The following is a 9,864-nucleotide window of genomic DNA, read 5'->3' on the forward strand; positions in this document are numbered from 1 at the left end:
GAGGTGATGAAGGCAGGCATTTGACTTGCCAAGCAACATGGGGCTGATGGGTTGGTGTTTGGAGCCTTGACTGAGGATGGTCATGTGGATACAGAGCTCTGCACAGCACTGCTGGCTGCTTCCCGCCTTCTGCCAGTCACCTTCCACAGAGCTTTTGACATGGTCTATGACCCTTTGGCAGCCTTGGGAACGCTAATATAGGGACGCGGGTGGTGCTGTGGGTAAAAGCCTCAGCGCCTAGGGCTTGTCGATCGAAAGGTCGGTGGTTCGAATCCCCGCGGCGGGGTGCGCTCCCGTTGCTCGGTCCCAGGGCCTGCCAACCTAGCAGTTCGAAAGCACCTCAAAGTGCAAGTAGATAAATAGGGACTGCTTACTGGCGGGAAGGTAAACGGCGTTTCCGAGTGCTGCGCTGGCTCGCCAGATGCAGCTTTGTCACGCTGGCCACGTGACCCGGAAGTGTCTTCGGACAGCGCTGGCCCCCGGCCTCTTAAGTGAGATGGGCGCACAACCCTAGAGTCTGTCAAGACTGGCCCGTATGGGGAGGGGTACCTTTACCTTTACCTATGACCCTTTGGCAGCCTTGGGAACGCTAATATCGATGGGCTTTGAACGGGTCCTGACTAGTGGCTGTGACAGCTCTGTTCTAGAGGGGCTGCCCTTGATAAAACGACTGACAGAACAGGCTAAGGGCAGGATTGTTGAAGTGCCAGAAACCCTTACACTACCACGGGGGACTACCTCTGCACACCTGAATATTCCATCAAGGTGGCTGATGTGGCTAAAGTGAGGACCCTGAAGGCAATTGCAAAGAATATCCTGTAGAACAAGCTACTGTGAGCCAGGAAGACCCAGAGCCCTGTGACCTGCACAATCCACAGACATAGACATTTCAGCAGCATCCTTGCCAGCACTTAAAGGACATGGGTCAATCAAATTAAGAAGCCTCTGCTTGTTTTTCTCTTATTCCCACTTGCTCCACAGCATTTTTTCCTCAGATGCCGTAATGCCATTTTGTCTGTGGAGAGCAAATGATGGGGAGGGGCTTAATTAAAGGGGCACTCGCCATCGGGCAACACTCTCCCTGTTAAGGTCTCTTCTCAAATAAACCCTGAAGCCACTAAAAAATAAATAAATTAAGTTCTTCCTGATGTTTAGTCGGATTCTATTTCTTGCAACTGGAAGCCATTGGTTCTAGTCTTCCCATCTAGAGCAGGAGAAAACAAGCTGGCTCCATCTTCCATGTAACAGCCCTTGAGATATTCGAAAATAACAACAACAACAACAACAACAACAACAACAATAATTTTTTATTTATACCCCGCCCTCCCCAGCCAAGGCCAGGCTCAGAGCAGCTTACAAGCAATAATAAAAACAAGATGAATGATTACAACTTAAAAACAAAAATAAAATACAACATTAAAATAATGGAACATTAAAATATTAAAATGTAGCCTCATCGCGGGAGGAGAAGGAAAAGAAAAAAGAAAGAGAGGGAGGGAGGGAATCAAATTGGCTCCAAGCCAAAGGCCAGGCGGAACAACTCTGTCTTACAGGCCCTGCGGAAAGAAATCAGATCCTACAGGGCCCTGGTCTCGTGAGGCAGAGCGTTCCACCAGACTGGAGCCAGTGTTGAAAAGGCCCTGGCTCTGGTTGAAGCCAATCTAACTTCCTTAGGGTCCGGGACCACTAGGGTGTTGCTATTTATGGACCTTGAGGCTCTCTGTGGGGCATACCGGGAGAGGCGGTCCCGTAGGTACGAGGGTCCTAGGCCATGAAGGGCTTTAAAGGTCAAAAGCAGCACCTTAAATCTGACCCTGTACTCCACCGGGAGCCAGTGCAGCTTGAAAAGCACTGGGTGAATATGCTCCCATGGCAGAGACCCCGTGAGGAGCCTCGCTGCAGCATTCTGTACCCGCTGGAGTTTCTGGGACAGGTTCAAGGGCAGCCCCGCGTAGAGCGAATTACAGTAGTCAAGCCAGAGATGACCATCGCATGGATCACTGTGGCCAGGTCGGGGCGGGAAAGGTAAGGGACCAAATGCTTGATGCGGCGAAGGTGGAAAAATGTCGCCTTGGCTGTTGCTGTAACTTGCGCCTCCATGGAAAGGGAGGCGTCAAGGATTACACCCAAACTCTTAATGGAAGGCAATGGCACTAATTGGGCCCCCGCAAGAGAAGGGAGTTGGTCCCTCATCCCCATGCCATCCCGACCTAGCCATAGGACCTCTGTCTTCGAAGGATTTAGTTTCAATCGGCTCCCACGAAACCATCCAGCCACAGCTTCCAAGCATCTGGTCAGTGTGTTTGGGGCCGAGTCGGTGTGGCCATCCATCAGCAGATAGAGCTGAGTGTCATCAGCATATTGGTGACAACCCAGCCCAAAGCTCCGGATAATCTGGGCAAGGGGGCGCATAAATATGTTAAAAAGCATCGGGGAGAGGTTTGCGCCCTGCGGCACTCCACACACCAAGGAGTGGCGTGACGACATTTCCCTCCCTAGTGCCACCCTCTGTCGCCGACCAGAGATAAAAGAGCACAACCAGTTACAGGCTATGCCCTGTATCCCCACGTCTGCGAGGCGGTGGTCCAGAAGATCATGATCGACCATGTCAAAGGCTGCTGACAAATCTAAAAGGATCAGCAGTCCTGACCCGCCTCGATTCAGTTGTCTACGGAGATCATCTGTGAGGGCAACCAGAGCCGTCTCCGTCCCAAAACCAGGACGGAAACTGGACTGAAATGGATCTAATGCCGATGTTTCCTCCAGAAACCTACCAAGCTGTTCAGCAACCGCTCTCTCAATTACCTTACCCAGGTATGGAAGATTTGAAACTGGGCGGTAATTGGATAGGGTCTAAGGGATCTGATGAAGTTTTCTTTAAGAGTTGGACACACCACTGCTTCCTTCAGTTCCCCTGGGAATGTCCCCGTGTGAAGGGACAAATTGATAATTTAACCCACAGCGCCACCCACATCCCTACTTTAAAATTGATTGCGCCAATTGGTAGAAGATGAGATCAGCAGTGGCTATTAGCTACCATGGCTGTTTCCTGCTTCTATTATTAGTATATAGTAGGGCAGAAGCTGTACGCCGGCTCCCTCAGCCAATAAAGCAAGATGAGCGCCGCAACCCCAGAGTCGGTCACAAATGGACCTAATGGTCAGGGGTCCCTTTACCTTTACCTTTATGCAACACCACCACACTTAAACTTATAAGTATTGTTTAGGCACTTACTTAGGAAAAACATCAGTCGTGTCAAAGGTGCCTCTGACTCACCCTGCGGCCTCATAGCAGCTCAATACAATACGTAACATAATATTTTGATGTAAGAGTTAATTTTGTGTGGACACCGCCGTTGAGAATGACAAGCGCTGCCGCTGGCATGGCGCATCTTTGATAAAAGAGCGCGCAAAGTCGAAAGTCCTTTAGTGAAACAGTAGGTATACATTTCGGCCAAGCCTCTTCTAAGGCTCCTAAATGGCTTTAGCTTTCTCGGACCACATATGCAGATTATATTACCCACAATTTCGCTGCATGCTTTCAGGTGAAATAAAGATTTTGATCTACATTAACCATTATGTTCTGCATGCATTCATTGTGACGCATTCAGTTATTCTGGGACAGCCCCTGTTTTCAACTTTGAAAGTCAAAGGCGGTGGTTGTTCCATGAAGACTACATTTTAAAAGCATAATATTTCTGTGCAGCTGAAGGAAGCAAAGTACTTCCCTTTGCTAAGCAGCTAGGAAGTACCTAGAAATGAGAGAGCTGTTTCTTCCCCACTATCTCAGTAATCTGCATATGAAGAGGAACTGCATGCAGTTGATGCGTCAGACTGACAGAAAGAGCAAGGTGAGGATATCAGAAGAGATTGGCTGCTGCAGGATCAGGCCAAAGGGGGCCCATCGTAGCCCAGTGTCTTCTTCTCATAGTTGCTAACCAGATGCTCCAATGGGAAGCCTTGTAAACGGAAAAATCCGAGGGCTCCCTTGGACAAAAAACAAAGACACCAACCAGGATTATTAGGAGCAAAACAGCAGCCAGTAGGCTTGGCCTTTATTGATCTGTTGCAACAGGAGAGAGGAGGGACCCAGAAAAATGGTGTGCAAGGCCTTATAAAAGACTTTTGAAATTGCCACCCTGTAGATCATGACCACCCCCAGAAACATCATACATATATCACAGAAGGGGTGTAACCTAAGACCACCCCTCGGATACATCACACCTACATCACAGAAAAGGCGGTCTAAAACAGAAAATTGAATACTGTTTTTCTCCTGTTGTTGTTTATCTCCTGTCTGGCAGGTTACTTGATTGGATCGCCTGGGGAGCCTGGCCAGTCTTTTGTAATGATAAATACTTAGTTCCTGGACCAGGTCACAGGCTCACACCCTATTCAAACACAGACATACCCTTAAGACAGGATTTGTGAAGGAAAAGACAATGGGGAGGCTTTTCCAGTTTGACCTTGCAGAGAAAACATTTGCTCAGTTTAGGAATCAAAATGGTTCCAGGTCGGTCTTCCTGTGCTGATCTATGCATGTGCTTGGTTGGTACACTTATGAACATTACCATATATCTAAGACCATAAAATTCCTATCACAGCCTGAAAACAAGACCTCAGTGCAAAAGCAGCACAGCTCTCTACTCAGAGTTCCCAGAAATCAATATTATTTGGGGGCATATTCTCTCCAGTGGAGAGAAGACTCATCGCCTTACAGGAGGAAGTGATGCATGCCCTCCAACATTTATCCGATGGAAATAGGGACATCAAAGTCAATAATAATAATAATAATAATAATAATAATAATAATAGTAGTAGTAGTAATAGTAATTTTGACTGGGCAGCTGCAGCCACTCTGGGTAACTCCCAACATATATAAAACCGTAATAAAACATTTGAAATCTTCCCAATACAGGGCTGCCTTCAGATGCCTTCTAAAGGTTGTTTGGTTACTTATCTCCTTGACGCGGGTGGCGCTGCAGTCTAAACCAATGAGCCTCTTGGGCTTGCCGATCGGAAGGTTGGAGGTTCAAATCCGCATGACAGGGTGAGCTCCCGCTGCTCTGTCCCAGCTCCTGCCAACCTAGCAGTTTGAAAGCACACCAGTGCAAATAGATAAATAGGTATCGCTCTGGTGGGAAGGTAAATGGCGTTTCTGTGCGCTCTAGTTTCCGTCACGGTCTTCTGTTGCGCCAGAAGCGGTTTAGTCCTGCTGGCCACATGACCCGGAAAGCTGTCTGTGGACAAACGCCGGCTCCCTCGGCCTGAAAAGCGAGATGAGCACTGCAACCCCATAGTCACCTTTAACTGGACTTAACTGTCCGGGGGTCCTTTCCCTTTCCCTTTTTACCTTCCTTGGCTTGGTGGGGGGGTCACATAACTCAACACTCTCCAACATTTCTCTGATGAAAATAGTGACAACCTAAGCAAAAGCAGGGACGCGGGTGGCACTGTGGGTTAAACCACAGAGGCTATGACTTGCCGATCAGAAGGTCGGCGGTTCGAATCCCCATAACGGAGTGAGCTCCCGTTGCTCGATCCCTGCTCCTGCCAACCTAGCAGTTCGAAAGCACGTCAAAGTGCAGGTAGATAAACAGGTACCGCTCCAGCGGGAAGGTAAACAGTGTTTCCGTGCGCTGCTCTGGTTCGCCAGAAGCAGCTTAGTCATGCTGGCCACATGACCTGGAAGGTGTACGCTGGCTCCCTCGGCCAATAAAGCGAGATGAGCACTGCAACCCCAGAGTCGGTCACGACTGGACCTAATGGTCAGGGGTCCCTTTACCTTTACCTTTAAGCAAAAGCAGGACATTCCAGGATCAAATCAGAAACTGGGATGGCTTCTGTAAATCTGGGGCTGTCCCTGGAAAATAGGAGGGTCTGGTGATGGCCTCTCACTTGGATGGTTTTACAAGAGGATCAGACATTTTCAGGAAGAAAGCTACTGATGGCTGCTGGGCACAATGGCTCTATTCTGCCTCCACAATTGGAGGCAACAGTGCTTCTGAATACCAGTCGCTGGAGAGGGCAGAAGGGGAAAGGGTAATAATAATAATAATAATAATAATAATAATAATAATAATAATAATAATTTAATTATTTGTACCCCGCCCATCTGGCTGGGTTTCCTCAGCCACTCTGGGCGGCTTCCAACAAAAGACCAAAAATACACTAAGATGTCACACATTAAAAACTTCCCTGAACAGGGCTGCCTTCAGATGTCTTCTGAATGTCAGGTAGTTGTTTATCTCTTTGACATCTGGTGGGAGGGCGTTCCACAGGGCGGGTGCCACCACTGAGAAGGCCCTCTGCTTGGTTCCCTTTAGCTATGCTTCTCGCAATGAGGGAACCGTCAGAAGGCCCTTGGCGCTGGACCTCAGCGTCCGGGCTGGACGATGGGGGTGGAGACGCTCCTTCAGGTATACTGGGCCGAGGCCGTATAGGGCTTTGAAGCGCTCAGGTCCTGCTTGTAGATTTCCCCTGGGGGTCCCTGGCTGGCCACTGCGAGGACACAATGCTGGACAAGATGGGCCATTGGCCTGATCCATCATGTCTCTTCTTATGTTCTTGGGTAACACAGGCAGCAGGACTGTCAAATGGCATGGTGTGTAATCTGGAAGTGAGCAAAATGTGTATTCTTCATTAGCTGGCTTACTTCATTTCCTGGAAGGGGGAAAAAGAAGAAGAGGAGAAGGATTTCACTTCCTCCAAGAAGCTTCTAACTCCTGCAGGTGTTTTCTGCTTTAGCAATCAGCTTCTTCCTTAAACAATGAAACTATGTCATACCTAGTTCCGGACAGACAGCAGCTGAATTATCCAGACCAAACACTTAAGAGCAAACAACACCCACACACCCACACCAATTTTCCTCTCCCTTTCCCAGAAATCTGAATCACGCAGCAACAAACACAAGGAGCACGTTTGTGGATCAGGCCGCCGATAGCACGGATTTCATTCCATCTTGATCAGCAGCCAGTGGGTGCAACAGTGAACAGAGATAAGCTTTTCCTGGGTGCTTTGCATCCATTCGCTCAGAGGTAGACTGCTGCTGTACATGGAAGTTTCATTTAGACTGGGCATGGGGCAGTGGCGTAGCATGGGAGGTGCAGGGGGGGCCGGCCACACCGGGCGCAACATCTGGGGGGGGCGCGCTCGCCGCCTCCGGAGTCGCCGAAGAGCCTCGGGCGCAGGCTGTAGCAGAGCCCCATGTCTCGCGGAACCGGCGAGCTGTGCACGCGTCCGGGCTGAAGGCGTCCGGCAGGCAGCGGCTCTCAACGCTCACCGCGGTCCCCGCGCGTCAGGGCCGCGGAGGGCGCGCCAGGCAGCCCCTCCTCACAGCCTCCCCGCCACCGCCGCTGCTGCAGCTGCTGAGCCATGTTGCATTTTCCTCGCCTCTCTGCCCTCCTCCTCTGGGCAAGCGGCGTTGTTTGGGCGGCAGCGCCAGCGGCAACTCGCCTCAGATCACCTGACACGGACCCGCCGCCGCCATGGCTACCTTACCGTAAATACCCCAGCCCAGGCAGCAGCAAGAAGAAGCTGGCAGCGGCGGCAGGTTAGGGGTTAGGGGCGCAAATTACTTGCCTTGCCCCGGGTTAGGGGGCGCAAATTACTTGCCTTGCCCCGGGTTAGGGGCGCAAATTACTTGCCTTGCCCCGGGTTAGGGGGCGCAAATTACTTGCCTTGCCCCGGGTTAGGGGGCACAAATGACTTGCCTTGCCCCGGGTTAGGGGCGCAAATTACTTGCCTTGCCCCGGGTTAGGGGCGCAAATTACTTGCCTTGCCCCGGGTTAGGGGTGCAAATTACTTGCCTTGCCCCGGGTTAGGGGGTGCAAATTACTTGCCTTGCCCCGGGTTAGGGGGCGCAAATTACTTGCCTTGCCCCGGGTTAGGGGGCGCAAATTACTTGCCTTGTCCCGGGTTAGGGGGCGCAAATTACTTGCCTTGCCCCGGGTTAGGGGGTGCAAATGACTTGCCTTGCCCCGGGTTAGGGGGCGCAAATGACTTGCCTTGCCCCGGGTTAGGGGGCGCAAATGACTTGCCTTGCCCCGAGTGCTGACAACCCACGCTACGCCGCTGGCATGGGGGAGCTTTTGGCTCTCCAGAGGGGACTGATCTACAACTCTCAGCAGCCTATATGCCACCCGTGCTCAGAGACCTGCACTGGCTGCCAATTTGCTTCCTGGCCAAGTTGAAGGTGTTACTGTTCGAATATTAAAGCCCTTAAGAGCTTGGGATGAATGTGCATGCAATGCCCTAAAAGAAAATGTGATGAAAATGATGTATAGATGGTATATTACACCTGTCAAGTTAGTGAAAATGTATAAAGTTAGTAATAAATGTTGGAAATGTAAAGAAAAAGAGGGAACATTTTATCACATGTGGTGGGAATGTAAAAAGGTGAAATGCTTCTGGGAGATGATATATAATGAGATGAAAAAAATGTTGAAATATACGGTACATTCATAAAGAAACCAGAAGCATTTTTACTGGGCATTGTGGGGAGTGACATAAATAGAAAGGAATGTAAGCTCTTCTTATATGAAATAACAGCAGCAAGAATATTACTGGCCCAAAAATGGAAGCAAGAAGAATTACCGACGATTGAAGAATGGAGAATGAAGTTGATGGACTATGCAGAACTAGATAAACTAACAAGAAGGATTCAAAACCGGTGGGACCAGAAATTCACGGAAGACTGGAGTAAATTTACGGACCACTTGAAAAGTATTTGTGAAGAACAGACGACGTTTGTAGGTTTGCAAGAAGTTTTGTGAGGAGTATTATTGGAAGTATTGCAAAAATGGAGAAGAGGAAGGATGATTTGTTAAGAGATGTAAAGGCAATATAAAGTTAAGAAATGCATAAGAAGTGGTTAAAATGGTGGATTATCAGAGGTGCTGATGGAAGTCTAAAAAGATTGTATAAGTGATAAGTTTTGTGGTACATTTTATAATTTATATGTTAAAATCAATTAAAAAATAAAGAGCTTGGGATGAATGTACCTGCAAGATCGCCTTAGACCATATTCACCCACTAGGCCACTTCAGTTGGCAGAATTGGCAATGTTACAGTTGCCTCATAATACTTATTCCTCATTTGTAAGAAATTGATGCGTTAGTGTGGCAACATTTTGAAATACACCAAGATTGCGCATAGTCAAAACACTTTGGGTCTGATGGCGGTTGGGATGGCCAAAGTCATTTTTCCTGGAATACTGCTCCCTTTTTAATTAAAAATTATTATTTCCCCACACGCACGTAAAGATGAATACGCACAAGTTAAATGTGCGTATAAGTTGCGGGCTTACTGTATTTTTAAACCCTTAAAAAGCCGGCAATAAACACCAGATTAAAACACATGCTGACGTTCTGCATGTCTGGACAGACTTTGCCTTAACAAATATGCTTTTTATTGTGTGCCGAGAAGATTAGAGTTGCCAGATATCAAGAGGCAGAGAGATCCTGGAACCTTGACCCCATGTGAGTTGCAGGCTTGCTGGAATCTACGGTACTTTATTGCTTTGAGGTTTCCTTTCGTTTTATTAAATCCATAGCAAATAAGAGGCACGGAGTATTCCAACGATTCAGCAAAAGAGGCGTCGTTTCGGGCGGGGGGGTTGCAACCAAGTGCTGCAAAAATCTTCATAAAATAAAAACAAAACAAATTCCTTCCAGTAGCACCTTAAAGACCAACTAAGTCAGTTCTTGGTATGAGCTTTCGTGTGCATGCACACTTCTTCAGATACGAGCTTTCGTGCATGCACACGAAAGCTCATACCAAGAACTGACTTAGTTGGTCTTTAAGGTGCTACTGGAAGGAATTTGTTTTGTTTTGACTATGGCAGACCAACACGGCTACCTATCTG

This window comes from Podarcis erhardii, assembly GCF_964252035.2.
Source record: "Podarcis erhardii genome assembly, chromosome: 15".
NCBI lineage: Eukaryota > Metazoa > Chordata > Lepidosauria > Squamata > Lacertidae > Podarcis > Podarcis erhardii.